The sequence below is a fragment of the Aethalodelphis obliquidens genome, unplaced genomic scaffold, assembly GCF_003676395.1.
Source record: "Aethalodelphis obliquidens isolate GAN/ISIS:26980383/991018 unplaced genomic scaffold, ASM367639v1 scaffold49, whole genome shotgun sequence".
Classification (NCBI taxonomy): Eukaryota; Metazoa; Chordata; class Mammalia; order Artiodactyla; family Delphinidae; genus Aethalodelphis; species Aethalodelphis obliquidens.
In genome coordinates, this window is record NW_020837993.1 from 7508554 (window position 1) to 7534910 (window position 26357).

Consider the following 26357-nt stretch of genomic DNA (forward strand, 5'->3'; position numbering starts at 1 on the left):
CATGAGCTGTTTAGCTTAGTGGTCCACCCAAGAGGCATCTCCATACAGTACTGTGATGAAAGCTGCTAATTGCCATCCAGTCATTCTTCTGCCCTTCTTTTTTCAGTAATATAATCCACGCTCTATCCTGAGTTTTAGGTAGCAAGAGGCCACACATGTAAAAGATACATCTCTCAGATTTACTTGAAACTTCTGTAGCCATGTGCACGTTCTTACCAATGGAACGTAAGCAAACTATCATGTGGACAATTCCTTCTTTCCTTCCTTGCCCTCTACTACTTGACTTTTCTCCTTCCTGTGGGTTGTAACAAGGTCATGGAACTTGTTAGCCAGGTTTGACCACATAGTTAAAGACTTTGTATTAAGGAACTGCTGAGCAGCAGAATTTATTACCCTAGAGAGGCTGGGATTCTTGAACCTCATGTAGCAGAATCACCCAGCACCCACTCAGGCTTCCTGCTTGCCTCTGCACTACACTATGAAAGATACTAATTTTTACCTTTGAGTCATTGTATTTTTGCTTCTATTTATTATCAAAGTGTAGTCTCTGCACCAACTAATGCAGATAAGTATATGTAGTTATAGCAAAGAGAAACTTGACCAATCAATAGAAATTTGATGGAACTTCTGTAGAGTTTATAGAGCATCTGTGACATGTTATGACCCATGGCTCTAGGCACAATACTCTATGTTACCTAAAGCAACTGGATACATTGACATCATCAGCTGTCCCCTAAAACAGTAACTCTCAGGTGACATGCCAACGGCTGTCCCCTACCTTCCTTGGTAGCTAGAATGGATGAGGAAGCAGCACATTTGAGCAAAGAAAGAGAAGAGGCACTCCACCTGGTATCAGGATGCTCCAATGACAGTGAGGATGGATAGATTTGACTGTCAGTTCTTCACTGATGCTCATATTATCTTCTGCCCTGTCTTTCTAACAGATTCTGCCAAGTTCTGGGGCAAATTGGCAGCCTCAACTGAAAAAATAGTCAAATAAAACTGTCATAAAGAAACTGAGAGATGAAGTCCCTAGTTTTTCTGCTTAATAGTAATGGCTGAATTTTGGTTAGCATTCTTCCCTGCTACAACAGTGGTGGCAACATGGGTGACCAGGTACATGAAAATAACCCTGATGAAGAGAATGATACTATGAAACTATGACAAAACTTAGATTCAACCATGTCTTCAGGAGAAACCAGCAACCAATGGGACACAAAGTGGGAGAGTAAAAATGGAGACTGTTGAGGACAAAGTAGCCACTGGAAATGACAGAAGAAAGAGCTAAACTAACTTGTAATAGAAAAATAACTTAAATCACCATGGTTAAGGATGTTGACTTTGGCTGGGGCTCTGCCAGAATCAGGGAAGCTCTTAAATTAGGGATGAGAAATCCAGCCATTTTGCTTGTGGGAGGTTTTCATGGCTGTTTTTATTGTTATCCTCACCCATTTGGTTATATCCCCTCCAGGATGGTGTGAGCTGGGAAACCTGGACTACATTTATAAAATATAAATATCTACATGCAAAGCAAATCTTCATTATTTATCATAGAGGTCTGCCTGGGAATCATAATAAACAATTAGATAGTGAGCAGGGGGGCAGGCATAAGAGTGGACCGAGCATGTCCTCCTCCAGCAAGGAAGGAAAATATTCTGGGGTCAGGCCAGACTCCTCTGGGGATCTTTTTTCACAATAACAAACTAGACAGACATACTTTCGTCTCAAAGTGCCTTTCAGAATTCTATGATGGTCCAAGTCAATTTTTAGAGATCTTAAGTTGATATAAACATACTGATATTTATGTTCTCAACCTAGCATATGCAGAACATCAAGAATTGGACGTTCACCAAATAATTCAGATTTATGGACAAAAAAATCAGGAAATCATTTCCAGAATATGCAGAGCTATTAACAAAATCTAAATGTGAGGGAAATAAAAATCAGTTAGGCTAAGGAACTTGGGGAAATAGGAACTGCCAATCAAAATGTCCATACAAGAGGCAAATTGAATAAAGAATGTACATAAATGACTAATTCTTTTAAAATACAGAAAACAATGTTGTATCCATTTATTTTGCTTGTTTACTTATGGTTTTATGTATATATTTTTTCCACATAACTATCTCATAAGCTCTTTGGAGATTTAAGCTCTATTTACAATTCATGGTTGCCAGTGAGTGAAGCAACATCTCAGAAGTGAGGTGGACATGACTTAGAAGATTGTGTGTGGCAGAAAAGGTTTGTCATTTCAGAACTCTAAATATATTGTTATTTGTGCTCACTATTTCTTAAATAGCCACCAACTGAGGTCTTGTTTGATAATTAGGTGGGAAGATTTTCCATAAAAATATGAAACACATAGTCATGAAGATTAGAGTAAGTGTATGTATAGTTGTTACATATTAGGGACTCAATAAATAGTAATAAAAACAACTTACAGCCTTGGAATGTACTGAGTCTGTCACCTGACACAGAACATTTTATACCTTTTTCACAAGTTATCTCATTTAGTCCTCACAATTATGTTAGGAGATAAAAGATATATTATCCCCCTACTGTAGGTAAGGGAAATTCCATACAGCACTCCTCCATGGATGGTTTACCATTCTCTTGAAACTTTAGCAATTTTCAAACACAAGTGATAAGTAAATAATATAAATGTGTGAAAAGGCCAACATTCAAGTAACACTCAGTAGCATTATAAATAATATCTATTTATTTAGAATTTTTTTCTATTTTCACATCTGAAAATAGAGACTTGTACCATCTTTTTCAATTTATCATGAAATAACAATACATTTGGGTTTCATGTAATATAAAACATTGAATTTCTGAAAGAAATCCTGAGGCTTGGACTAACTTCCATGGTTTATAACTGTTCCAGGAAGGTTGAACTGGGCTTTAGACTTCCAGTTGATCTTAACTACTTGAAGGTGTAAAGAAAACACATCATTCAAACTCACAGGGCATGAATTAATGGCTTTCTGTCACCAACCTCTTTTTTCCCTACTCAATGGGTCAAGGGCCCCATGGCCTCCTCTTTCCTCTCTGGGGAACTTTGGGAAATACTTTTTTGAAAACATAGCTCCTGAGCTGCTAGCACCTGTATTTTGTCTCAATCAAGACGGGTCTGCTTGTTCAGAAAATATTTCTTTAAGAAGTTGAGAATGATTTTGGGGCTCATCAGTTGAGAATATAAACTGGCCCACTTTAATCTTGGTCATGGGAAAAGTGACCATATAATTTATTGTCCAAACTTAGATACCTTTGAGATTGAAAGGAGGTGCTAATAAGAATTACTCTGGGATAACAAGCATACACTTGTCATAGGCAAAGGGAGCTATGAGTCTCGTGGGTCAAGTTAGGGATTATTTTCCTTATCCTCAGAGCAATGGGAAGACCCTGGAATTTTCAAATAAAATAGAATAATCAAATGTATGTTTTGAAAGACAAGATCTCACAGATCAGTACACTGTGGAGGAGCCAAAAGTGACTGTAGGTAAAAAAGTAGTCCAAGAAATACTATAGTAGCAAATATTAGAGTGAGGCAATAGAAATAGATGGAAGCATTCAGATTTAAGAGGTCTATTGAGGTTATCAAACAACTGAACATGCAGATGGTTTAGATGAGGTTAGCAGAGGAATTAGAGGGAAGAGACAAGGATGGCTCCTTTATTATTTATCTAACCAGATCGATGGTGAGGCCACTTGTTGGGAAGTGGCAGAGTTCTGAGATGGTGGATGGGGTAGTGAGGAGTGGAGATCATGAGTTTAATATTAGACATATATATATATATATATATATGTTAAAAGCTTAGAGATACTCAAGATGAAATTTGTATTATACATGGTTCTCCAGAGAAACAGAATATATATATATATAATTTATTATAAGGAGCTGATCATGCAATTATGAAGGATGATGAGCTCAAAGATCTGCAGGATGAGTTGACAAACTGGAGACCCAGGGGAACCAATGGTATAGTTTTAGTCCCAAGGCCTGTAGCCTTGAGAATCAAGAAGACCTAATGTTTCAGTTTAAGTCTAAAGGAAGGAAAAAAAAAACAAACAAACCCTGATATGTCAGTTCAAATGCAGGAAGTCAGGAGGAGTTCCCTCTTACTTGAAGGAGGGTCAGCCTCTTTGTTCTACTCAGTTCTTCAACTGATTAAGTGAGGCCCACCCACATTAGGGAGGGCAATCTGCTTTATTCAGTATACAAATAAATTTTTAAATGTTAATCTCATCCAAAAACCCTCACAGGAATATCTAGAATAACGTTTGACCAAATATGTGGGCACCCACAGCCCAGTCAAGTTGACACATAAACTATTCACCACAACATCTCAATAGAACATACAGATCTGAACTCAGAGAAAAGACACAGCCTGTAGATTTAATTGAAGAATTATCCATGCAAAGATGATAACTAAAGTATTGGACCTTGACAAAATTGCCCATAGAAGAGAGTTTAGTGTTCCTGTTCCTGGATCTTCTTCTAATTCCCTGAACTCTATAATCATCATCATCCTCCCTTATGAAGATATAAAGCATATTTACTCCCAAATTATAAATGTTTGTTTGGATTAGTGCAAGAGTCCACTAACTGGTCTGCCTGCTTTCACTCTGGCCCACCTTCAGTCTCTTCTCAAGACAGCAACACAGTGCCCTTTGAAATAAAAAGTTTCATTGTGAAGGTCTTCTGTTAAGAATACTTCAGTGGTTTCTCACCTCACACCCAGTGAGACCCAGAGTCCTTCCAATGACTCACAAAGCTTTAATCCCTTTGGCCTCATCTTTCTTTCCTTTCCTACTTGCTAATTCATGTTCTGGCATATTGGCCTACTTTTTTTCCTCCAAGATGTCAGTGATACTCCTGTCTTCATTCCCTCTACTTGAAAGGCACTTCTCCCAGGAATCTGCAGGCTTTGCTCCCTCATCTTCTCTAAGTCTTTATGCAAAGGTCACCTTTATAGGGCATCTTCCCCTGACACTATTTGAAAATATTTCTACCTCCCCCAGCCTCTCCCACCCTCACTCTCCCACATCATTTTTTCCTTCAATACTTTTACCATCTAGCACATTTTACACAACACATGCTTTACATACTCACACACTCTTGTATGTACATATACATACATAGATATTAACTGGTTTTATTTATTTATCTTGCTTATTCTCCATATTCCCCACTGGAATATCACTTCCACAAGAAAGGCTTTAGTCATTCCCCATGTCTGTATCTGGGTGCTTAGAAATGTGCCTCTGCATATAGTAGGAGCCAAATAAATATTTATCAAATAAAAAAAGGGGAGCAAGTCAATAATCAACTAAAACAGACCCTGTGTTACCATGTCAGATATTCCAGGTAATTGTGTAACATGGCTTTATGTTAAAAATGGTCCTGTTATTATTTCCAGATTGAAGGTCAGACCGGAGAAGTTGCTATAAATCAAACTTTCAGGTCAACCATGCAGTGTGGCTAAGAACAGATGCTAGATTTTCTAAGACAGTCCTTTTGCCTTTGCTGTGGGTCCCCAAATACTTTAGGGAGGTTCTTGGCCACTTGGTTAAAGAGGGGAACCTCGATCTATCCACCTTGCCAACCCTGCCTGTGTCTGGACATTTAGTCGGTTCAAACTGCTGTAACAAAAATACTGTAGTCAGGGTGGCTTAAACAACAAGCATTAATTTCTCACAGTTTTGGAGGCTGAGAAGTTTGGGATCAAGGGGCCAGCAGATTTGGTGTCTGGTAAGGATCTGCTTCCTGGTTCAGTGATGGTTACATTCTCATTGCATCTTCACATGGCAAAAGTAGTAAGGAAGCTCAATGAGATCTCTTTTATAAAGGCACTAATCTTATTCATGAGGGCTCCACCCTTGACCTAATCACGTCCCAGAGATCCCACATCCATATGCCATTATATTGGAGATTAGGGTTCAATATATGAATTTGGGTGGCACCTTGCATCTCCATCCCTCTCCTGAGCTCAGTCCCTCTACTGACCACCATGCACAAATGTAATCTGGACACGTAGCATGTAGTAGACATCCTTTAAAAACACCTTAAACCAACAAAAACAGAATTAGAGAAAAAAGAGAGAAGACACAGGAACCATGGCTACTGAGTGTTCAAGACTGAAAGGGAGAAGAAGGAGAATGAAATCCAGAGGGCTGAAAGCAGCCTCTGTCTGTCTCCTGGTTTTTCCTCCAGAGTGTCATATATTCCTGTCATCTCCATGAGTCTCCATGAGACCTAATATGGTAGTGTTCCCCCACATATTTCTCTCCTGAGGCATTTTCAGCTACTCTACTTCTATGACAGAGATAGTTAAGAAACTGGGGCACAGGGGTCCAATCCATTCATTCATTCACTTATAAAATAAATAGTATTTATATTCAAAAATATTTATGAAGCCCATACTATGTGCTGTTGTATGCCAGGTTATGGGGAGTTCAGCAGAAAAAAAAAACAAAAAATGAAACAAAACAAACAGAAAAAAACTGGACATAATGCTGCTCCCTTAAAATTCATGGAAGTTTACACATGACCACTGAGAAAGATGTCATCCTTTTTGACAAGACCAAAATGCTCCTTACCTGATAGTCCCTAAACAGCCCAGTCTCTTCAGTTGAAATCAAGGAAGAAAGTTTCCCCCAATCCTTATTGCTTTTTCCTGGGTACCATTTCCTCTGTGTCTAGACAAAGCATCTGCCCATTAAGAACACCAATCTTGCAAACCATCCTTTACCCTTCCCCCACCCCACAAATTACTCAAGACAGCAGCAAAGCCAGAACACCATTTTGAACCTGCTTGAAAGGGCACAAACCCCTTTAGGCTGCTTAGGATATTATCTTTTTCCCTTAAGTGGTAACCAGATGACCTGAAAAGGCTCACTGAGCTTCCAAAAGGTGCTTCACCAAAAATGAAGGAGGTATTTGGGCCCTAAGAAACTCTGGATCATTAAATAATATTTGCCTTAAATGCAACCATAGAACATTGCACATTAAGGTTTGGCAATCAGAAGGCTGAGCCCAAAGATGGCTTCTTCAATTCCTTTTAGAGGAATTGGAATGGAGATTTTACTTTGCTCCTCTTCCTATCACAGAGGGTGATCTCCCTGAAGACTTTACTGGCAGCCTCATCCTGCCAAAAGCATCCACTGTCCACAGAGCTCTTGCCTCTCCTCCCAGAGAACCACAGTCCCGTGAGAAAGCACGTTCGCAGTGCTGCTCTGTGGGAAACACCAGGAGGAGGACTCTTCCCAAATCTGTGCGAACTGAGTAACTGGAAGCAACACTCACCAGTTTCCTTGTTTATGTTATTCTCTGTAAAAATACTGGAAACCCAAAACAAGTCAGAAGCGTGTTGGCACTGAATTATGTCAGGACAAACATTCCATTCAAAAGAATCGCTGGATTTATTTTAATAACTGAGAAACCTGGAGACATGTGCAGTCTATTCTTGCTGTCAATTTATGATCTTTAAAAACATTTTTTAAATTGACTGGTCTTTAAATACATCCCACCTCATCTTGTTCGAGCCAAGTTTTACAGATGCCATTTTAAAAATCAATTCAAAGAGCAGCCATAAACTCGAAAGCTTCCTCCTTGAGGTGTAGATGGCAGAATGTAATTTTGTTTAATTTTAATTGACAGAGATGTCAGCCTAAGAGACTATTTTAGAATATTAGTAGGAACAGTAAAGTTGTGCCTTGACATTTTTTATAGTTATAATGGTATAATTCCCTGGAAAAAAAATCTTCACTGTCAGGATTTACACTAAAGCCACACATGTGTTACTCTTTTTTTTTTCCACTTGGTAAAGGAGTGACAAATGTATTACTAATTACACAATTGCTTTATTATGTGGAGCTGTAACTAAAATCTTTTCTGGATTTTCCAGCAAAATTGAGCTTCTTTCAAAACGATTAATTCTAGTAAATGGACTTGGGTAGAAAAAATTGATTCCAGCTGAAGGAAAACTAGCTCCCTGCCCTCTTCAATTGGAGATCCTGAAGTGGGTAACACAGAAACTACTTAGGACAAACTTCCAGGACTAGGATTATATTATTGAGTTTTACCTGTGTAGGAGTTTTCCAACAAGAGATGTGAGAAGCCAAAAACTTAATTCTCCTAATTTTAGGTATAAACATAGACAAAACTTAGAAGTCCAAGGGTGGTAGAAATTGGTATTACTTTGGGTTTTTAAACCTTCATGTTTGGGCAAATGCCTCTTTTTGAACTTAGGTAGCACCCGGTATGTACTTCAGCCTTAGAATTTATTACATTTTGTCAAAATAATGTCTTTATTGGTCTTCACCATTAGACTCCACTGACATGTCTCAATTAACTTTGTACCCATGATGCTTCACATAAGCCTTGGCACATTATAGGTGCTCAACAAAAGTGAGCTGAAGAGGAGTGGTAATTTTAACTCAGTTCAAAGAAACCAAGGGATGGCATCTCTACAACTTTGGGATCACACAGAGAATGCTGTTTTTCCAAAAATGGTTCCTGCAACCCTAGGAATAAACCTTTGGTCCTCAAAAGGAACGTGTCATGCTGGAGAGGAATATCCTTCATCAACTTCTCAAGGGTTCTCAGAGCTAAAAGGGTGTCCAGAGCAACAGCAGCAAAACAGACAAACAAACAAACAAACAAAAAAATCAATGAGCATAGCAAGCGGTTTATGCAGGACATCTTCAGGACATTAACCAAGGCAAAAGAAACTTGAAAAGATAGCAGATTTTCAACTTAGATATTTCGTCCCAAAATTTGAAATCAATTTTAGTACAGCCCACTGATGTCAAAAAACTTCACTAAATCCCCTTCTTTATTAAAGAGTGATTACAGGGGGGTGAGGGTAGCATGATGCAAGGGAGACAGATAGGTATTCACCATTGCATAGATTACACATTAATGAGAACCTGTATGCAAATTTAGCATTGTGACAAGCTTAGAAAAATGCTTAAGAAATGGGAATTAAAATAATACTAAGAGCTAAGTATAAGAAGAGGAAATGTGTGTCCAATACCAGTAGCAGTACAAACTGCTAAGAACCAGGAAAAAGATTAGTTATCAGAAGATAAAAGGAACCATCCTAGCATTTGGTGTGGTTCTTGGAAGAAGAAGAGGATTTGAAAAAGTAGCCATAAGGGTGAAGCAATTTTTAGAAGAAAGCTTGTAGTGAGCCAAGGCAGGACAACACGGAAGCACATAGTGGGTTTGGAGAATGGAGAAGAGTTTGACGTTACTAAAATTTCGATTGATCTATGTGTAATGGGTGATCTGGTTGAAATAATATATTAGGGTTTCCTCATGGCAGACTATAATACTGTAATAACTCATAAGAGGTTATGCCAAAAAGTTAATGCATGCACCATCTTTATTTACCTCTTAAAACTGCCCATCACAAAGCCATTATCTATAGTCTTTCCTTACCAAGAGAGACAGTGGTATCAATATAACACAGTAACTAAGAGTTTGCCTACAAAGCATTGTCCAACAAATTTGAATTTCACATATTTAAAGCAAAGTCTAAGAGTCCCCTTGGATCTGTATTTCCATTTAATTCCAACAGATTGAATTTATATTGGTGTTTAATAAATGGTGTTCTGAGGTGCATAGTAAGGTATTAACTGGTGTTTCTTCACAAAGACTTAATGGTCATATGCATTGTAAAGATGCTGTGAGGGCCATCTTTCTTGAGGAGATTCACGATGCACATCTGTAGATAAAAAGCTCTGAATGTACTGCAATCAAAAAACCAGCTTAAGTATATTTCATCTCCACTCTCACAGACTTTTTTTCACCATGAAAATTTACTCTGTGTGTGTGTGTGTGTGTGTGTGCATGCGTGAGCGCACATGTGTGTCTAGAATAACCATTAACATCTCACTGACTTAGTATTTTAGGGAACGTATTTTGGGAAATTTCCAGAGCTATTACTGAGCTGTTGCAGTTGTAACTTTGGATGGAACCAGTCGCTTTGAACTCACCCCAAAGCCTTCTGGGACAACAGATACTTCCGGGTCTTTGCTAATCATTTTATCCTTGAAGTGTACAGAAACAGATTCCTCTCACCCAAATTATACTTAAAATAATTTTAGAATGTTGCTACTGAATCCATCCAACTTTATCATTTAAAACATTTTAATGTACTATATACTTTCCCTGCCGAAGTATTTCCACATACTAAATGGAAGGAAAAAGCCTTTCCACGTCTTGTTTTCAGAAATTGACAGATAAATTGAGTAAATCTTCCAGCCTCTACCTAATGCCTTCAGCTCAGTAAAACCTGGCCTGCATGCAATGTTGACATTGTGATGCAAATAAATTATTACATGGGAGTTTAACTTTTATAACCAAACTCCTCAAAGGTAAGAGTGGTGAAGGTGAAGGCAGCCTTAATCACTCCAAAGAGAAAGTTATATAGGAAGTGAGGTACTAGCAAAGATCAGTGTCTTGCCTGAGTCCCGTAGCTAATTTGTGACAAGACACTACAGTGGAACCAGATGGTCTGTTTCCTCTCACTACTCTTTCCCCACCACAGAAGATCTCACACTCCCAGCAAGAGGAAATTTCCATTGACTTAGGGATGAAGGCTTGAGGAAAAAAAAACAGAAAAACATAGAGGCTTCCGATAAAAATTATTTGTAGGAGGGATGAAACAGTTATTGCCAAGTCAACAAGTGATAGAGGAAACTTTGGAGACAGAGTAAGAAATTCTATCTTCCCTCCACATGTGTGTTAAAGAACATGTTTGCAGGTATGCTCTTCAGGGAAATGAGCCAAAAGGCCAGGTAGAGATGAAATGTACACCAAGTAACCCAGTCAAGGTAAACAATTTAATGCATTTTAATATTGGTGTCTGACTGCAGAAGACACGGGTGATATTTGTCTCTGCATTCATTCTCTGGCCTCCCTGTTCACTAGCAGCCCACCTCTAATTTTTTTTTTTTTTTGTAATCCAGCAGGAGAAATACAGTGGTGAGGGGTGGAGCTGAGGGCCAAGAAGGGGAAACCAAGGGCAGTGCAGCCGATGTTCTGCGATCTGGGAGCGTGTGAATTTTAGGTCAGCTAAATCAGGACACGAAGCTCCAGCTGCTAAACCACAAAGCCCCACATATAGTTTCCCTGGCTCAATTGCTTCCCAGCCTCAAATCTGCGGAAGAGAGAGCCTTCCATGGGGGGAACCTTCTTCTTCCCCAATTAGTGCCTTTTCACAGAGGCAGGATGGAAAAGGTTTTACTCGGCAACATTACTGAGTATCAGTAATATGCAAAAGATCTGTGAAATCAATTCCCATTATTTCAAAGGACGCTGCATAGTAAAAATAATGCATAGTAAAAACACTGTAATGAAACTACTGCTTAATCTGCCGTGATTATCTAAGACGAACCAGCAACTGTTTCATCCTTATTTTGCAGCATCTGCTCAGTGGTACATAAACTGCGTGTGCCATAGTAAGACTTCATGTTTGGGAGGTTGAAACTGAATTTGGGGGTGTCTTTGGGATAGAAGCTCTAGGGGACTGAATATTGGGCTGAAGATGATTAAAATGTTTCCATTCTCACCTCTCCTATTTCATTTGTTTAATGCATTGTTCTCTGAATTATCCTTTCTTATTTTTAATGGAAAAATTTTAAAAGCTCAAAGAATGAATGGTAGTACAGCATGTTCTTTTTAAAGAAAAAAAAAAGCTAGGTTGATCATTATGCAAATGTCACACTGCCCACATTCCCCCTCCCCCATTTGCCCCTCTGCCCCTTGCTAATAACAGTCAGCCTTGTTTGGCTGCAGCTTGGCAAAACTCTCAAACATTTTTGCCGCTCTATATTTCAGCCATGACTTTTGTCATATTTTGAAGAGAAACCTGCACCTGGCCAACTAACTTGCATGCCAAGATCCAGCCCATTGAGATTTAAAATGGATTTGAATCGATTGGCCTATGAAATTTCAAATGGATAAAAAAAGGAAGCAGTAAAAAGTCACAGTAGAGTTTTCTTACAGAGGTGAAAATAAAATAAAGGATATCCTGAGAGGTAGCATTTACCTCTCAGTATCTTTAAAAACACAGGCAGTATTTTTTTGCCCTATGCAAAGGTGAGGAAAGAGAAAGCAGTTAATAAAAGGTGTCATGAGAATAGAATGCATTTTTCTTTGGGCATCACTGATGCAAAGAAAGAGTTTATGTTTTTTTATTGTTATTACAACTTACAATTAACCTGATGCACAGGTATTTGCTGTTTGACAATGTGTTATTTGTTACCTTTTGGGTAAACACTTTAGTGAGAAATGGAGCCCTCCTTTTCTCTAGGGATTTGTGATTCCACAAGAAGTCTCCCCAGCATCTTCTCAACGCTGATGCTTTCTGCTCGGCCAGGAGGAAGACAAGCAGAGAAAGTTAATATGTTTGTCAGTTTTGGTCCCTAGTGAGAACTGTACCACGGAGGCAGCAGGCATCTGAAACTGCCAGGTCATCAAAGGCAGACTGGCTCTCGACTCAGCCAAATGAAGCCCCCAAGCGCCAAACAGCGCCTACTTCAGTCAAACTGAAATGTGCTTATGAATCACTTCAGATCTTGTTAAAAATGCCTGTCTTGAATGAGTGGATCTGAGATTCTGCATTTCTAACAAGCTTGGGAGCTGATCGATGGTCAACCAAAGGACGGATGCTGCTCTTCCATGGACCATACCCTGAGTACCACAGTTTGATAGATTGGGCCTCTTCCTTTCACTCAAGAATCACCCACTCTAAAACAAACTTTTAAATGTCATAGAAAACTGGACCCAATCCTAGAAAAATGGAAAGTCATGGCCCCCGAACCACAGACACAATCTTATCAAAAGCATTTCTTGAGGTCAGACAACATACTCCAAACACGAGGCAGTGAAAGCAAGAAAGTAAAGAGCTGAGACTCATAAAGAAAATCCATGTCCAGGAAGAGGAGATCCAGAGGCACTTCTTCCATGCTCAAAGTCATCAGCTGGTAAGGGCATCACTTTCCATATCTTCAGTTTTATTTGTCGATGTTTTGATCTAATTCCGTTTAATGTGTATATATATATATATATATATATATATATATTTTATTGCAAGCAGGCTCAAATCTACTTGTTACAGAAGAAATCCATAGATTCAAAAACAATTAAAAACCACACACACAAAATAAAATTTCATTCTCCCTCATTGTGTAACAAAAGGGTAGTTATTATTTGTGACATTCTGGGTAGTCAAGTGGTGGCTGGGTGGTTGATCATTGACAAAGGTATTGGAGAATTCACCCTAAGTCCTAAAGACATCTTGGCTCATTATACGGATGCATTCTGACAAATGGAGCTCATGGCAAGCTGAACTGTGACTTTTTAAAGATTTGATTGAACTGGAAACAAGTAATGTTAATATTTTCTGATTGATATTATAGAAAACACTTTCCAGATGACACACTTACTTTAGCCTACAAAAGGACAAAAAGGATTAGTTTGTATTTAAAACTACTGCACAAGGACTATTCCTGTGGGTTCATCTCTCAGCACCTGTTCCACTCTGCAGGTAAACTCATGCCTTGGTGTAACCGGACGTGGCAGCCACATTAGCAATAATGGGTTCACTCTTTCTGTTATCTTGTCTTCTGAGTCAATGTTGCCTAAATGAGAGAATCTCATCAGTTATAAAACTCTTTTTTTTTTCTGGCCAAAAAAAAAAGGATGGAAAAGAGAAGAAAAATTGTTTGAGCGTAATATTGCTGCTGAATATTCCTATTTCCCTTTATGTTGCAGTGTTATTTTTATAGTGGCAATCCAATTTTTAAACAAACTTTCCAGATATGGACACTTATAGGAAGGTAGTGATTTCACCTCAGCCACATGGGAGGTACCAGTGAGGAAAAAGCACAGATGTGGTCTTCAAATGTAAGGGTATGAGTGATGGCTAGGTCAAGTTACATATACATCTTGTATTTTTATTCCTACATAGAACTGAGAAACTAAAATGTATTTTTTCCTAGTTTATCTATGGCTTATCTATTGGGATAATGTTTCTGTACATATGAGTTGGCAGAAGGGATGGCAAGTAGCTTATTGAAATAAGGAACCTGACCAAAATATTTTTTAAATGTCCTAGTAAATAAAAGAATGTAAATCAAAATTGAATATCATCCACTCAAGTCACAATCTACTTATTTTGTCAATGAACTATCTCAGAGTACCTTGTTGAAATTCAGGCTTTACCCCTTAGAGAGATATAAGCAAAAAATATACACGAGCAGTAGATAAAATGTTCCTTCCTTCCACATTTTAGAGAATTCTTTTCCAGGAAGGTTAAAGTCCTTAACTGACTTTCAGAGTGATTCACTTTTTATTCCACAGGTAATCTGTTTCTGTCCTTGTTTTACCAAATGTTCCCCTTTCTGTACAATTTCAAACATATCTCCATTTTAGAAGTAAATGATTTTGTAAATGCCGTGTTTTACACACGACTGCCAAAGACTCTAAATCTGAAGAATTCTCCTTTTACAGACAGGGATAAACAACTCCATTTGGAAGTGTCAATAGAAGCCTGCATTGTAGGTTGTGAATCGTTCCAGTGTTATTTTTACAAGTGATATGTTTATTTTTGTGATCAGTGAGAGGTTTGGTCTATGAGTCCCAGCTGAGAATCCCAAGCACTTCCTCAGTTCCCAAGAAATGGAGAACACCTGGGAGAGGACTCACTCAATGAAAACTACAAACTCTCACCCCAAACACATGCAGACAAGATGCACTAGAGCTGCTGCTCTGTTGTCCATTCGGAAACAAACAAAAATACAAATCAAATCGAGTATTTCTGTCTTATCGTCTTTCACCTCCCGTCTTTAATTTAAAACAAGCAGATAAAGAAATAAACATTCGCCCAAAGCACGCCCCCCCCGCAGGCCATTAGGATCTCCAAAGTAAATAAAAAGTGGTACTGCCGGGAGTGAATTGCTGCTTCAATTCCAGGGAGAATCCTGATTTTAGCACCACTGTACCAAATTTGTCATTTAGGGAAGCTCTTGTTCCCTTTATTGAGTTCCACTGTAGCGAACAATTTCTGCCTGCATCCCTCGTGTGTCCTTTTGGTTTATTATCTTTCACTGTGAATTGAGCCTCTACCATCAGTTTCACGGGAAGCCTAATTTCGTTCACTGCTTATACATATGAGGAGACACCCCTCCCGGCCTCCCTCTCTCCCAATGTTCTTATCAAATGAAGAATTGTGGATAAGGGTTAGGTGCAGATAAACATGAGTGTAGCACTTCCAGAAAGGTCGTGACCCCCCCATAAGGTGCTTCTTGTTATGCCTGACCTTCAGATTTTCATCATCAGCCCGCCTGACAACTTAATAATGCAGAGGAGCAGAATTCATTTCGCCCCTCTGAGAGAGCCAGCACGGGACGCCCTTTTCCCTGATTATTTCTCTGCACTCCCGGCTGCCCTTTATAAGCCAACCAGAACTCCATCAATCATGCTCCTCTCTTCCCTCGCCTCCTCGGCCCCCAGTTCTGAGGCCTCTAAAACCTGCCCCGTTCCTTTTGTCTGGGGCTGCCATGGGTATACAGCGATCCCCAAAAGGGGGGTGATGGGAAAATAAAACATCTTTAGCAAATCATTGCTCCAGTTCCCATGTCTGTGCATTTGTGTCAGAACACAGTGAATTTCCTTTTCTTTCTTGTTTTTTTTTTTTTTTTGGAAGAAATCCTTGAAAAAGTTCTTATTCTCATTTGTGTGTATGACTGTCATGCACCATCTCTCTTAATGAGCTCTGATCAGTGCTGGGGTTTAAAATACCCCTCTAATGTAAGTTAGAGGTTTCCTGGCCTGGTTTCTTCATTATTGTGGGTACTGTTGTTATGAGAGTTTTTATTGTTCTGGAAGTAGTAAAAGGAGATGAAACCTGTTTCCCACCTTCCTTCCTGACCCTCTTTTCTCCTGGCTGCAGCAGAGAGAAAGAGGGAGAGAGGAGAGAGAAAAACAGAGCCGGGGATGAAAACATACAGACGGTGGGAAGAGAGAGCAGACCGGTTTGTGGGAGGAGTGGGGCATTTGGTTCACCTTGGTCAAAGTGAAAACGGCATGCAGAAGTTTGCAGGGAAGAAGAGTGTAAGTGCTTTGGGAAGGTGATGATATAGACTGGAATTGGATTCTAATAGCTGTAATAAACCTGTTCATTAAAATATGCATGGACTTCACCCTTCACCTTGCAAGCATTTTCCAGCCAGTAAAGAAGAGGTTTTAGAGGACAGTATAGTGCGGGTCTCACTAACAGGGCACAGAGTGCCCCTGGCCAGCACTGGGACCATGGCCTATGACAGCTGCCTTTTCTTTCTTAAAAATGGACAGCATCTCCCCTCAGTCAGCATCTCAGATGGATGAGGGACTGTCAGCCTATCCAGCTAGACCACTTGCATCCCCAGCTGCTAGGGAGCAGGATGGAAATCTGTGCTCAATTGGATTGGGGTGTCAGTGTCAGCCCAGCTCACATTAGGCTGCTGCACTGAATTAGAATTTTTTTTAAGAAAGGGAAAAGAAAAGAATATACAATGGAAAATACAATACATTCACTTCATGGCCAAATATCCATTAAAGGAAAAATCAAAGAAACAAACGACAACCAAAAAAAGAGATCTTAAATAATCTTTGACAATAACAAAGCCAAGAGGTAAGCGCAGACAATATATCACATAATGTTTAATCAAAGGCATACATCCATCCTCTACTTCCCAGTAAAAATATGCAAAATCCTATGTTGAAACAGAAAGCAAGTTACCAGTTTTTCTTTTTTTTTCTTTCTTGAGTGAGTGACTGGCAGCCTCATAACAATGGGTCTCTCAGGAAACACAAGAATTAATCTACATACCTTTAATTGAGTGCCTACTGTGTACCTGGTCCTGAGCGAGATGCCATGGTGCTCAGAACCCGATATTACCAGGAAACTTGAATTATAGATGGAGTGGGGGCATCTAAAATCAAGATTTCTGATGTTAACATCTTATTTTGAACACCTATGTCCCCAAATGAAAAGAATTAGATTGAAACAGGTGACTTTGACCTGACCTCCAAGAATTTAGTGTGCATTTGTGTAGTTCATGTTGCATGTATTCATATATATTTTTAGAATAAAGAAGTCACTGTTCTTATGCTATGGATTATTATGCTATGGATTATTCTTACGCTATGGACTATTCTACCCAGGGACCTTTAATTTGGAAGCCTGGGAGACTGGAGACACTAGGAATGATCATCACTGCCTCCTCCATGTTTATCCTGTAGTCCTTAAGCTAGAGCAGACTGTTTGGCAGTGGAGATACCCTTGAAGAGGCAGGTTTAAAGTGGAAGATGATGAATTTATCTTGACATTTCTTGATTTTGATGCATGCCAGACATGCAGGTGGAGCTATCTGTGGATGGACAGTTGTATACATGAACACTGGGGTGAGATCAAGACTAAACAGATAGTAGAAACCATGAGAAGAGATAGAAAAGTGTGAAGAATGAGAAGAGACGTAAAGAGAGAAAGCTGGAAAACACCAAGTGTAAATGAGAAAACTATGTATGCAGCACAAGAAAGGTTCAGAAGTATAGAATTACATTGCTTTGTTTTTATGTTTATTTATTTCTTTAACATTCCTCTCCATTTCCCCCATCATGTAAGTTCTGTTAGGGCAAGGACTTGCTCACAGATATATCTGGAATATAATAGAATCCCAAATAAATATGTGTTTACAAATAAAAATTAATGGATGGGTAAAAGGAAGACCTGGAGAATGTGGTATCACAGGAGCACAGAAGTAGAGCTTATGTCTTATATCCTTCGAAGGATGTGAAAAATGGAACACTGAGAGAATGTGCAGTTGACGAACTAGGAATAAAGACATTGGATTTGCCAATTGGTAATTGGTTGAGGGCTCTTTCAACAGAGCAGTGAGAGGAGAAACTGGATTGTTGAATGCTGAAAAATGAAAGAAGGCAGTAACATATAGGCTGCTGAATTTCTTTTCAAGAAATGTCTGGATAAAAAAGTCTTGGCAGCCAGGCATGTGGGTAGATTTGCAACAGATGCTTTTCTCCCTTTTCAAGTACTTATTGGCTATGGTCAGAGCTGAGCATCTTAGGCAGACTTGCTTTGCTTTGCCCAGGTAAATGTAATAACTTATTTATACCTATAGTTAAGCACACAAGGAACTAGGATTTCAATAGGTACTTTCTTTATAAAGTGATGTATATTAATTACATAAAATACAAAAAAATGAAAGAAAATAAAAACTTTGCCTTTTTATCCATGTTTAATATTTTGTTATGTTTTATAATATTTTTACCTAGGTATATTTTAAAAAGGAACCATTCTGTATTTGTAGTTTTATATCTGTATGTTGTCATATTTTTTTCATGCATCATACTATTAAATGTTTTTAAAATAGAATTTTTTAGTTGACCCCATAAAATGGAAATACATCTATATCAATCCATCTCTCTCTCATATATATATAATTCATTTTATATATATATAATTCATGTAATATCTGTATATATAATTTAGACTTATAACCTGTACATAATTTATTTGTACATATGCTATATATGTAAATATATTATATATAATATACATATATATAACTTATCTAACTATTTTTCTATTTGGGGATATTTAGGTTCATGGAGGATATTTGTTATTCTTTGACTGCCCAGTAGCTTTTGAACCTCCTTCCTATGTATGAGGAATTTTTCTGGCATATGTCCTGTCTCTGCACCATAAGAAACCTAAATTCATCCTCCTAGCCTCCCTTGCAAAGTAAATGGAGGCATGAGACCCATGCTCTACCAATCAGATACACACATATGACCCTTCACTTAGGAAGAAAACAATAAGAAAATGGGCAGATCTATATATGTTGACAACAGTGATGCTGGTATCTGACTTTAGGGAGTAATAATGCCTCAGGTTCTGGCAAGTACAACTGAGCCTCTGGTGTGAGCTGTGTGTTCTATGACAAACAATGGCATTTTGGGTGTCTTCACTGGAGTGACCACCTACTGTGACCATATAGTCCTTAAGTCAGACTTCAGCACTCCCCAGAATTCTGTGTGCTTCTTGTAATGAATTCCTTTCTGTTTAAACCAGTCAAGGTGGGTTCTGTTTTTGTTTCTTTGATCTAAGAACCCTAAAGATCCAAAGTTGTCTTTCATGTCTGGCTGGGATGAATATCTTCATGTGCCAGTATTCTACCAATTCTCTGATTCTTTCATTTTTCAAATTCCTTGAAGAATTTCTGAGTCAACTGATGTGAACATTTTTAAGGTTTTTGATAGACCTTATTAAATTCTTGAAAGACTCTGCCAACTTAGTCCTCAGAGTGGTGATATGTGGAGAGTCACCTTAATGAGGACTCCCTAATATTGAATATTAGCTCTAAAAAGTTTTTAATTAAATGGGCAAAAATAGCCCTTCATTGAAGTTTAATTTGTGTTTTTTTTTATTACTGAGTAGAATAATTTCCTGTGTTTATCTGCTTTATTTTTCTTTTATAATTTTAATCTGCATCTTAATATTAATTTTCTATCAGATGATTTACTCATTTTTCCTTTATAAGAAAAATGGGTAAGAACATATATGCAAAACTCACAGAAAAGTTCACCCATAAGGAGGAGGGTGTCACTGAATGTTGGAAGGTCATCCATTAGGACTTGGAAATAATTTTATTGCCTTAAGTTAATCATATCACTAAAACTGTCAGTTTTCATATCCCTTCATTGAATTCCCTTCCAGGGACATTTTCCAAAAACACCATTTTATCATGCTCTGGACTTTCTTAAAAATCTTCAGTCTTTCCCCAAATACATACATATAAAGAAGCCTCCTAAAGCCTAAGCCTAGGATAAAAAATCCTGCCACAATGACTGCAATCCATCTTCTCAACCTTCCATCCCAACCCACCCCTGCCCTCAGCAGCATTACTCAACTACATGTTGAACCATATGAAATTGCTGATAGTTGACCACTTTTTTTTTTTTTTTTTTTTTTTTGGCTGTGTTGGGTCTTCATTTCTGTGCGAGGGCTTTCTCTAGTTGCGGCAAGTGGGGGCCCCTCTTCATCACGGTGCACGGGCCTCTCCCGTTGCAGAGCACAGGCTCCAGACACGCAGGCTCAGTAGTTGTGGCTCGCGGGCCCAGTTGATCCGCGGCATGTGGGATCTTCCCAGACCAGGGCTCAAACCCGTGTCCCCTGCACTGGCAGGCAGATTCTCAACCACTGCACCACCAGGGAAGCCCTGACCACTTTTGATCTATGAAAGTTGGTCATTTCATTTGGTTCAATTTAGATATCTAACGAAAATACATTCATCCTTTCACAATGCTAGTTTCCAACCCAGTCTCACCATCTGAAATGCTGTCTTCGATTCCTATCCATTGAGACAACTTCAGGCCTCAGCTATATTCTCATTCTCATAAGCAAACTGCTCATCTGTGCTCCCCTTACTCCTTTATTCACAAATCGCCACTTTAGCATTGGATATTAACTGTTTTGTGACACTACTGCCTTAATGAATATTATGGTTTGTGAACCCCTATAAACAAACACTTTACTTTGTAATTACCTACATTTATGAAAGACCACCACTGCTTACACTCCCCTCTGTCAGCCCCTCACTGGAGTTCCCATCATTGTTGCCAGATGAGCAATGCCCACCTTCCAATGATGTACTCCTACAAGACATGGGCTTGATGAAATGTCTTCTGGTGAAGGTCCTGAAGCTGACATCTCTCTGGGTCTTTCTTGCAGACCAGTTTATACAAAGGAAAGAACTCAGGGCTGCATTGGGACAGGTACTGAGTATGATGTTCCCCCAAGAACTCTCAAACGTGAGTGGAGTCAAGAAAAGAAGGAAAAATGTTTGTGGAGCCAAGGACTGAAAACTAGTGAGGCTAACATTTCACCAAATCAACGGACTTGGGTGAGGTCACAAGTGAAGGAAAAGAGACAGAAAAAGTAGCTAGGGAGGGCTGTAAACCACAGGAATAATGCACATGAGACAGGGTGGCTCAGAACACGAGGAACTCTGAATACTAGGCATCATGTATGATGCTGCTTTTGTGCAGAGTCCGGCGTGGGCTTTCAGGTCTGTGGTGGGGAGAGCAGTCTCTAAGGGTGCCAGATGGACTAAGTATGCTGAGGGATGATGAAAGAAGTAAAAAGATAACAAAAACAACAACAGCAAAAAGGAACTTCATATCTTAATGAAAACTGTGAATTTAGAAACACAGGAGTAAAACCAACAATGTAAAGTAAAATTTCTCAAAGGAGTACAAGAGCCCATTTCGAGTAAAAGTTAATCTAGTAGTGACACTTTTATTCCCCTTTCAAAAAATTATTCTACGTAACCCATTTCTTAAATGTACTTAGAAATTCCATTATCTACAGAATCATTAGATTAACAAGCTTCTATTTGAAACAATTAAAGAGCGTGAGTGTGGTACTACTGACTGTCATACTTGATGGTTTAAGCAAGTGCTGTTCCTCTAACGTGTACATGATTTTGCAAGTGCTGTTCCTCTAACGTGTACATGATTTTAAGTCCTCGAAGGCAGCAGTCCCCAACTATTTTTGGCACCAGGGACCAGTTTCATGGAAGACAATTTTTCCACAGACCGGGGGGAGGGATGGTTTTGGGATGATTTAAGTACATTTATTGTAAACTTTATTTCTATTATTATTAGATTGTAATATATAATGAAATAATTATACAACTCACCATAACACAACATCAGTGGGAACCCTGAGCTTGTTTTCCTGCAACTAGATGGTCCCATCTGAGGATGATGGGAGACAGTGACCCTTGAAGTGTGTTGCTTATGTCCAGTCTACTCCATAAGATGCAGCTTAATTGTCATTTGCCACTCACTGATAAGGTTTTGATATGAGTTTGCAAGCAATTGATTTATTATGGTCTCTGTGCAGTCAAACTTCTCTGCTAATGATAATCTGTATTTGCAGCCGCTCCCCAGTGCTAGCATCACTGCCTCAGCTCCACCTCAGATCATCAGGCATTAGATTCTCATAAGGAGTGCGCAACCTAGATCCCTCACGTGTGCAGTTCATGGGAGGGTTCATGCTCCTATGAGAATCTAATTCCACCACTGATCTGACAGGAGATGGAGCTCAGGTAGTAATGCGAGTGATGGGGAGTGGCTGTAAATACAGATGAAGCTTCGCTTGCTCTCTCACCCACCACTCACCTCCTGCTGTGCAGCCCGTGTCTTAACAGGTCACAGATTGGTACCAGTCCGTGGCCTGGGAGTTGGGGACACCTGCTCTAAGGTAATCTGTGTTTTGTTGGGGAAATAGATGGAAGGAAATACCTGCACTAGTTTGAGAAAGAGGGGAAATCACAATCATGTTTTGAACTTCATGACAACATGAAGTTTCATATTCTTTCACCAAAAAGAACTGAATTGCATCTGGAGCAGGGGGAGGAATTAAAAAATATTTTGAGACCTTCCCTGGTGGCACAGTGGTTGAGAGTCCGCCTGCTGATGCAGGGGACACGGGTTCGTGCCCCTGTCCGGGAAGATCCCACATTCCACGGAGCGGCTGGGCCCGTGAGCCATGGCCGCTGAGACTGCGCGTCCGGAGCCTGTGTTCTGCAACGGGAAAGGCCACAACAGTGAGAGGCCCGTGCACCGCAAAATATATATATATATATATATATATATATATATATATATATAATTTTTTTTTTTTTGAGAGTGAAATAGTATTCTTTGGCTTATCCAGGCAACCTAACCAACTCATTAGCAGAGAATCTCAGTCAAGAAACTGAGACCTCCGTGAATCCTTGGAAGGTGATCTCCAATCTGGCCATTACTATTGTTCCTTCTCACATTTTGACTTACTTACAAGCCTCCTGCGCCCACCCCATCTTTCTCTAATCCTACAGCCCTCATTCTATCTGACCAGTATTTGTCAGAACTCCTGTTACAAACATCCACAAAAACATGTCTGCCTGACATTATAGAACTTTAATTGCATCACCTTCCTTACCTGATGGCTGTATTTCAAGGGCAAAGTCATAGCTCCAACAAAGCTTATGAACTCTTGATACCTACTGTTGTCTCCTTGAGAAAACACGTTCTCAAGGCAAAATTAAGTCTGAGCTGCTGGGTACAAATGCCTTCTTAATTTGGATACCACCTTCCTGTCTTGTATCTATGAAAGAATGTCTCTCATCTCAGATAATCTAACTAGATTATAAACCATTCCCTTATTCCTTTGTGTATGGGCTGTGCCTTGCACATCTTTCAGAGAAACAAATGCCAGTTTGTGTAGATTAAATGACTAGGTTAGACCTCAAATCATGTGCAAACTGTACCTTAGCCTTTTGAACAATATTGTGAACATTGCTTCTTTGGAGGAGTTTGCCTTGGTTAGTTGGGGTAGGAATTTTTTTTTAAAAGCCCTGTGTGAGGTTAAAAATCATAATCACAATTATAAAAATGTATTAGAATAACTTAAAACTACTTATTCCTGTCATCCTCCATGCTTTGAATTTCAAATTGAAAATAACAAGTTTCAGAGAATCCACTCTGCTTTGTGAAAACTGAAATTGGAAACTAGAAAATTTCTCCTCTGTGAACAAAAGGAAAACAAAGTCTCTAGTCCCTCATTTTGAAATAGAGGACTCTTTTAGTGTGAATGTACTCTGCCAAAAGTGAAATGGTGTTGGGGGTATGTTCCCTTCCAGTCTTACCAGCTCCTGGCTGGAGGGAGGTTTACAGAAAAGGAGGAGGTTGATCTCTCCCTGCATCCCTGCAGAGTGGGTTCCAAGTGCTCTCTTGGGTGTGCAGTGGAGCCCTGACCTCGATATCTCCCTTCTCTGGCTTGGCAGGAGCTCTTCTTGGCAGAGACTCAATCAGTAAGCCTGACTAGATTAGGATGTAAAATATTTAACTTGAATCTATTACTGAGAAGAGTTCTCTCCTATTGTGAAATATAGAGATGAGTCATTGATATTCATTTCTAAATAAATCCCATTCTCATTATTGGGGAGAGCAGGTTATTTTGGTAACTCAAGTGAGATGACCTAACTAAAACTTGATATAAAAATTCAGCATGCCATACAGTACTTTACCTGTGCAAAGTAAACACAGACAAGCACAATTTATTTTACTGGAGTATCTCTCATGCAAAATTACTAGTGAGTATATCACAACCAATTACAGGCCACTGTATATGCAAATTATTACTCTTTCAATTATTTATAGGGAGCTATGAGTGTACACAGTTCTTTATAGAGCATTAAACACAGAAAACAAGGTCTCTGGATGAGGAAATCTGAACAGCTGGGGGACTTCTCATGGAATGACATGGCTGGGTGGCAGAAAAACCAAATGAAACTTGTTTGCAGAAAATTAAAGAAGACAAAGGGGGAAAGTATGGCTTATGCTCTTCAAAAAAGCAAGAGAAAACTTATCACCAGAACAAGGATGGGCTCCATGCCAAACTAGGACCATAGCATCTGTTTTTATTTTCCTGGCTTCCATCCCCCACTCCCAACTACTACGCCATTTTACTATGTTAGGTTCTAGACTTCCTTTTTATCTTTATTTTTTTCACTCAAACTTATGTACAATAAAAGACATCATAAGTGAAGTTAAGAAGCAAGCAGCAAACTGAAATGCAGTATTTCAACTTACCTAGCTGTCAAGGATAAACATCCAGAGTATATAAAAACCCAAAAGATTAATAAGAAAATGAAAAAATAACCACCCCCAATTCATGGACAAATTACATGAAAATAAACATAAGTAGTCAATTACACATATGAAAAGATGCTCAGTATTACCAGTAACTGGGGGAAATGCCGATTGGAAAAAGATAGTCCTCTGGCAAAAATTTTAAAATTTGGTAATATGTTGGAAACAGCAAAATGAAATAGAAACTCTCAAACAGCTGGTTGGAGTGTTCAGGTGTCTATTTTTCAGAAGACTTTCAGTCTTTATTAACATTGTTTCTTAAAGTGCATATCCAGTGCCCTAGCCATTCCACATCTCATTGACCACCTATCATAAGAAATACACGTATATACTGCACACAAGAGCTATGTGTAACAATGCTTTTAAAGAGCTATTTAAGGCTTTAAGGCTGTGAAACTGCCCTGCATAAAATTGTAATCGTAGGTACATGATATGACTCATTTGTTAAAGCCCACAGAACTTGCAAAACAAAGACTGAGCCTTAATGTAAACTGTGGATTTTATTTGGTAACAATATATCAATATTGGTTCATCAACTGTAATAAATGTACCACACTAATTCAAGATGGTAGTAATAGGGGACTCCTGGGGGTTGGGAGATAATATATGGGAACCCTCTGTCCTTCTTGCCCCATTTTTCTGTAAACCTAAAATATTGTTCTTAAAAATTGTTTATTAATTAAAAGAAAAAGAAGAAAGTGGGAGCTTTTAATGTTTTGGGAGATAGGGTGGTGTTAACGATGACAATGCTGACAATAAAGATGAAAGGAGGGTGTGTGTGGGGGGGTGTGTTGAACCTATGAGTGTGTTGAACCTATAAACAGTGGTGGTAGTGAGTATGTCTTGTTTGTATCTTTCTCGTCTTTTATTTTAAAATGTAGAAGTGCCTTTTCTCCCATTAGAGAGTAAGTTGTTTGAGAGATGAAAGGTTTTTCTTACATCTTACTCCTTTTCAGTCACCCTAAGCAGAGAAATATTGATGTTAAGTTATTATCAAAATGAATATTACAACTCTGATCAATCAATTTAATTTTTACATAGATAGAATAAACGAAAAGTGGGCCAGAAAATAGCAGTAGATAATATTAACATTAGGATATTTTTACCCTAAAGAGAATTTAAATGTTAAAAAATACAAACGTGTCTTTTATAAGTCATGAATTTGTATAATGAATTTCTATTTTCTTTGTTTCTAGAAACACTTGGTTATCATGGTCTCCCTATTTTGCTTCCCACCACCCACATTTGTAGCAAACTCTTCCCCATTCACTTCACATTTGAGATTCTCTACCTACAAGTAAAGTGCCATATTATTGTTTTGTCCAGTTTGTTTGTTGGTTTTCATTCTTGGCATTGTACCTCTCGTGTGTTCACCTTTTTCCTGCCTCCTCACTTATAAATCTTAATTGGATGCAGTAGCACTGCCAGCTTTCATCTGCCTCTCATCTTCCAAGTCTTTGTGTTTATCCTTCCGCGGGGCTATAAGCCAAAGCTTCCAGACAAATTGGATCGCATATTAGCAAGTTACCAAGTAATCCCTCTGTGGATTCAAAGGACAGTATGTAGAGTCCAAAGATTA